The sequence below is a fragment of the Salvelinus alpinus genome, chromosome 11 (assembly GCF_045679555.1).
Source record: "Salvelinus alpinus chromosome 11, SLU_Salpinus.1, whole genome shotgun sequence".
Taxonomy (NCBI): Eukaryota; Metazoa; Chordata; class Actinopteri; order Salmoniformes; family Salmonidae; genus Salvelinus; species Salvelinus alpinus.
Genome location: NC_092096.1, coordinates 27382824 through 27389863, shown reverse-complemented (window position 1 = coordinate 27389863; position 7040 = coordinate 27382824).

Here is a 7040-nt window from a genome sequence, read left to right as displayed (position 1 = left end):
CTGGTCTCAACTTACTGTTGAGCATCAGAATAGTAGAGTACAGAAGGTGACATTTTGAAATGTGGTTGTGCATCATCAGTTTTCCTCTTGTTATGTCACTCACTGATTGTCAGTTAATTAGCCATGTCAGCTAATATTTTTTAGATTGGTAAGTTAGTCTACCCAGCTGTCGAAACTTGTAGTAAATATGGCCAAGTTAATTTTGTTTGTCACGCTCAATAAGGTATCATATTAACATGGCATAAGTCATGGCAAAACGTGTAGAATTTCGGGTAATTAGCTTTGAAACTGAAAAAAAAATATCCACCCCATGACAAAATGTGTAGAATTGAAGGAAATTAGATGTAAAACTGCAAATGTTCTCTCCGCCCCATGGAAAAATGTGTAGAATTGAAGGAAATTAGATGTAAAACTGCAAATGTTCTCTCCGCCCCATGGAAAAATGTGTAGAATTGAAGGAAATTAGATGTAAAACTGCAAATGTTCTCTCCGCCCCATGGAAAAATGTGTAGAATTGCAGGAAATTAACTTTAACACTTAAAATGTTTCTCACCGCCATCAAGAGGGGGCCACTAAAATGTTTTACCTGTGAGGAGAGGGGACCCACCAACCACATCTCTCCTAGGGCCCTGTCTCTAGTGATGCACAACCCCTCACTAAAGTACACTTTATCCCTCACATAGATACTGCATTGACCAGAGTACAGAACTCACCGGAGATATACAATGCTAAAGCAATGAGATATGCTCTATTGAAAAAGGGCAAGGTTGAGAATCCCAGAGTCACCCAGATACACACATCATCCTACACACATGCACATACTGATCAGGGAACATTATAGTCCAAGTACACACATTAGCTGGGGTTATATCAATGTTAATATTCACCAATGTACAGACCAACCCTATTGGCACAGAGTGCACAAAGACCACAGATGGAATATTTTTCAGCCTGGTGTAATATGGAACCGAGACAGAGACACGGGGTCCTTTATGATGATGGGGGTTCCTCTGTAGATCGTTCCAGTCTTTATCACCTGTTGGGACAGAGATAACTGACGCAGACAGATAATGTTCCACACAAATCAAATCACTGGGTGTGGAACCTGACCAGAAAGGCAGCACACACACATATTATGCAAACACACACACACACCATCTGTGACTACACTACCGCTCTTGTATCACCCCAATCACAGAAGCCTTTTCCGTTTTGCTACATCCTGGAAACCTGCTTCCATGTTTAGATTTGATTGGTATCATTCTCCTCCTTATAAGGACTAGTGTGAGGATAAGGATTTGGGGATAGGGGTCAGGGGTCAGGGGTTAAATCCTGCCAATGTCACCCAACCCCAATTAGACACATGATCAACTTCACCTAGACAACATGTACCCCCCAAGTTGAAACAAATCAGCATTTACCAATGCAACGGCCTCCATTTTAGTTTTTTCCCCTTATTGCATCAACTTAATCGGAAATCAACTTTAGAGATGATGTGTTTCTGATAGGAGACCACTTAGAGAAAACAGCCCTGTGTCCACCCCCCAGACAATCTATTGAAAAATGGCTCATCTGAAGAGAAGCAAAGTCCATAACCAGACACTGGGGATGGACAAAGTTTGCTGCTAAATCTGCATCTACATGGCCATATGTCGGGTGGCCTGTCTGCCTGTTTGGGTGAATATAATCTAGGTGGTCATTTCCATAATGCAGGGTAGTGACTGTGGGAGTAGCAAACATGGTAATCTGGGGTGGGGTGGATTAGGTGGGATTGTCTGGGACTAGGAGCTGGCAGCACAGTGGAGTGGAGGCCAGTGGAGCCAGATTGGCATCTTTTCTACCCTGGGTTGAAAGACTCCCAGTGGATGTACTGATTAGGCTGCTATTGGCTGGAGTGGGTAACTACCCCTCAGCTCTCTGTCCTCACTGTACCCGTACCGACACAGTATTGACATACACAGTGAGGCGGTTCACACAAGCCAGCAAAGACACAGCCTGTTTATGAGCCGCCTTGTGTTACTTTACCAAGACCACAGAAAAACCCTCACTAAACGTTAATTTCCTTCATATATATGTGTAGGGGATGGTGGAGTAGAGCGGTAAGATGAAAGGAGTTATTAACGGCAGATGTCTCCGTCATTCTTTAGTTCCATATTACTGTAGCATGCACTCTCATCAGCCATGTGATCCATGTCCCCTACAGAAACGGGCCTCTCCATTGATGTGGTCTCCCCTCCTACGCAGGCAGCGTCCCCTCCTACGCAGGCAGCGTCCCCTCCTACGCAGGCAGCGTCCCCTCCTACGCAGGCAGCGTCCCCTCCTACGCAGGCAGCGTCCCCTCCTACGCAGGCAGCGTCCCCTCCTACGCAGGCAGCGTCCCCTCCTACGCAGGCAGCGTCCCCTCCTACGCAGGCAGCGTCCCCTCCTACGCAGGCAGCGTCCCCTCCTACGCAGGCAGCGTCCCCTCCTACGCAGGCAGCGTCCCCTCCTACGCAGGCAGCGTCCCCTCCTACGCAGGCAGCGTCCCCTCCTACGCAGGCAGCGTCCCCTCCTACGCAGGCAGCATCCCCTCCTACGCAGGCAGCATCCCCTCCTACGCAGGCAGCATCCCCTCCTACGCAGGCAGCATCCCCTCCTACGCAGGCAGCGTCCCCCCTTAACTCCCTGTTTTCCTCTTTCAACATCATCACCTTCTATAGGAGGGCTTTCAAACAGAACACAATGAGACATTGATAAAACCTTGAAAGAATATATGTGCATGTCTTTGTGTGTGTCTGTGTGTGTGTGTGTGTGTGCGTGTGCGCGTGTGTGTGTGTCTGCATCTGCTTCTGTGTAACACACACACACACACCTTCCCACAGCCTCTCCCCTTTCTCTCCCTCTTGTCATTACCGTTCCCAGCATTATGTTCATTATCTCTCAGAACAGTCCTCCATGGTAACAGAAGAGGAGTGGATGAGTGTAAATGATGGTGGTGTAAACGCTGTATAATTTAGCCCCTGTTTAAGACCTAGTGCTCCACAACGTTTACAGGGCCAGACACTATCATTTCCCACTCAAATAGCAGCCTATTCCCTATTAGGTGCACTACTTTGGAACAGGGCCCATAGGGATCTGGTCAATAGTAGTGCACTATATAGGGTATAGAATTCCATATGGGACACAGCCTATAGACTGTAGGCTACATCAGCCCCTTACAAAACTTTAAAGGCTATTGGCTTTCTCCAGAATTAACCAGTAAAACTCTACCTTGTCGCAGATAATGAGCATTGTGTGTGTGTGTGTGTGTGTGTGTGTGTGTGTGTGTGTGTGTGTGTGTGTGTGTGTGTGTGTGTGTGTGTGTGTGTGTGTGTGTGTGTGTGTGTGTGTGTGTGTGTGTGTGTGTGTGTGTGTGTGTGTGTGTGTGTGTGTGTGTGTGTGTTTTGGACGTATTAGGGCCTAGAGAGTGGTTGCATCCGGTGCTTGACCTGGGCAGGAGCTCACCTGAGCTGAGTACCGGCACTTCTATTGTTCTACTGCTTTAGCTCCTGTACCTCTTATAAAACATTAGCTAAAAAGTATTTAGATATAAACGGTACTGGCACCCAAAATAAGTACTGCACCTATTTCAATCCAAGTCAAGCACTGGTTGCGTCACTATAAGACAATGGACTGGAATTGGTTGCTAGTGTAATTCTATGTGTTCCATTCAGAGACATATTGATATTGACATGCCTTTCAAATCTGTTGTCAAAACACACTAATACACACTGATTCAACTAATAAAGTGCTGCAGCCTATCCTGCCATCTGTGAGTTCATTGAAATTGTTTCATTAGGAAAGGTCTGTTTTGGCACCAGGGTGTAGCTAGCTAGAGAGATGGCTATCTGTCAACTATTTGGGCTATTCTCAAATTTTCTGTTCAGGAATAGTTTATCCAAATGCTGTATCATAAAAAAAATATATATATAATAACTGCAACCTGTGATAAAGTTTTCATTAGGTCTACATTGCTACAGCTACCACGGGCTAACGTTAGCATGGATTACCCCCAATAAACACTGAGCTTCATAGCCAATGTTAGCATTAATTGTAGCATTAGTATTAATCTGGGATTAAAAAAACAACAACAAAATGGTCAAATATAAAATTGAAATGACCTTTGAACTGATTCCCAAATCCCAGACTGTAGCTTTAATGAATGTAGTGTTCTGAAAAGCTGTTGAATAACCTATACGTCAAGTTCAATTGTGATTATACTAAATTCAACCAGCATTGTAAGTACTCCATAAGGCTTTAGCTACAGTTCTTTGAAGAAGTGATCATTCAGTATGTGGACCTTGATGGTTTTGGAAGTCTGTGGTAATTGGTTATAATCTGTAGAGGCTTTATGGGACAAATAGAATGCCTCTTTCCCTGAGGAGAAACACACACACACACACACACACACACACACACACACACACACACACACACACACACACACACACACACACACACACACACACACACACACACACACACACACACACACACACACACACACACACACACACACACACACACACACACACTCACACACACACTGTACAAGAACGGGCTGTGTGCATAGTGTGTATTCCTGCCTGCCTCACTGTGGAGATCACCGTGACCAATTAGACTAGGGCACAGGTTAGCTTGTGTGTGTTGAGAGAGAGATGGTGGCAGTGTCCTGAAAGGCACCCTGTTCCCTATGTATTGCACTACTTATGACCAGAGCCTTATGTCAAAAGTAGTGCACAAAATAGGCAATAGGGTTCCATTTGGGATGCAAGTCATCTCTGATACAGAGTTCAATGCTACAATACTTAACAGTTACCTCCCAGTAAAACAAGAACGGGTTGGGACATTACCTAGCGTTCCCACAACGTTCCAAATAGATTATAATCCAACATAAGCACGAAAACATTCCCTAAACACTCAAACATTGTTCAACTCTGGATATTCATTGTTAAACAACATGCACCACTGCCTTTCAGATACACACAACCAGTGATGCAAGCTACAACAGTTACTTATGACAATGATTCTTAATATACATACAGTATGCTAGTTAAAGTGATGATACCTCACTGTAAAACAGGAGTATACTAGAATTACCTAAGAGACAAATGTTTGTCAAGTGAATGAATAATGAATGCCAGGTTCCAGAATAGGGAAGCACTATGTTTGACGTAAGAAAGGGGGGGGGTTTGACGTAACTGCCTGGCATTGGGCTCTATTTGTGTCTAGGAGACAAAAAGTTACATTTAGAGACATGTGTGTCTTCCATTTTACCACCCACTCAGACATCACTTTACAAGAGGCTGCCTCTGAAGGGCCCCAGTGCATAGCTCCATGTATTCCATGTCATCCCATCAAACCCGTCATTCTACTGAATCTGAGTTGACTGTACCATCGCTAGCTGGGGTGAATGACTCCTGAATTGATGTGTCTTTTTCCTGACAGAACAGAACACTATCTTCCTTAGGGATTGATTCTCAGTAAAAATGGAAGCATTTGTTTACAACGGTTGGAACTGGAGAACGTGATGTGGGAGGAAAACTGCAATAACAACTTTGGCTAATATGAAGTTGCTAATTTGGGGTGAATTGGCTAATTTGAAGTTGCTTCAAAATCACACATCTTAGAAAAGGAGACCAAAAGGTGGTAAAATCATACATTTGAATATTAAATAGTTACTGTTATTTACTTCATTCATTAACCGTAAGGCTCGTTAAGGCTTAATTTGCATATGCTAAACAGATGGGGACTAACAAAGAGAAGGGGGAACGGGAATGACATGGATCCTAGTCAGTGAGGTATGAAGACAGCCTTCACCACTCATCTGGTCCACAGTTGATGGTTGTCATGGGTACACACGCAGATGCAGACGCACACGCACACGCACACGCACACACACACACACACACACACACACACACACACACACACACACACACACACACACACACACACACACACACACACACACACACACACACACACACACACACACACACACACACAGAGAGAAAGAAGCGTATGCATGCACGCAAGCACCAACACACAATGGGAGGGCGGTGGAGGTGTTCACCGCATTGTCTAACCCAAACAGCCATGCAACAGTCCAGAAACTACTTTCAGAAGCCCCATACATACAAGACACACACACCTTTATGGGATTGTAAACGGGTTCTGTGCATAGTGTGTATTCCTGTCTGCCTCACTGTGGAGTGACCAATTAGAATAGGGCACAGGTTAGCTTGTGTGTGTTGAGAGAGAGATGGTGGCTGTGTCCTGAAAGGCACCCTGTTCCTTATGTAGTGCACTACTTATGACCAGAGCCTTATGTCAAAAGTAGTGCACAAAATAGGCAATAGGGTTCCATTTGGGATGCAAGTCATCTCTGATACAGAGTTCAATGCTACAATACTTAACAGTTACCTCCCAGTAAAACAAGAACGGGTTGGGACATTACCTAGCGTTCCCACAACGTTCCAAATAGATTATAATCCAACATAAGCACGAAAACATTCCCTAAACACTCAAACATTGTTCAACTCTGGATATTCATTGTTAAACAACATGCACCACTGCCTTTCAGATACACACAACCAGTGATGCAAGCTACAACAGTTACTTATGACAATGATTCTTAATATACATACAGTAGGCTAGTTAAAGTGATGATACCTCACTGTAAAACAGGAGTATACTAGAATTACCTAAGAGACAAATGTTTGTCAAGTGAATGAATAATGAATGCCAGGTTCCAGAATAGGGAAGCACTATGTTTGACGTAAGAAAGGGGGGGGGGGTTTGACGTAACTGCCTGGCATTGGGCTCTATTTGTGTCTAGGAGACAAAAAGTTACATTTAGAGACATGTGTGTCTTCCATTTTACCACCCACTCAGACATCACTTTACAAGAGGCTGCCTCTGAAGGGCCCCAGTGCATAGCTCCATGTATTCCATGTCATCCCATCAAACCCGTCATTCTACTGAATCTGAGTTGACTGTACCATCGCTAGCTGGGGTGA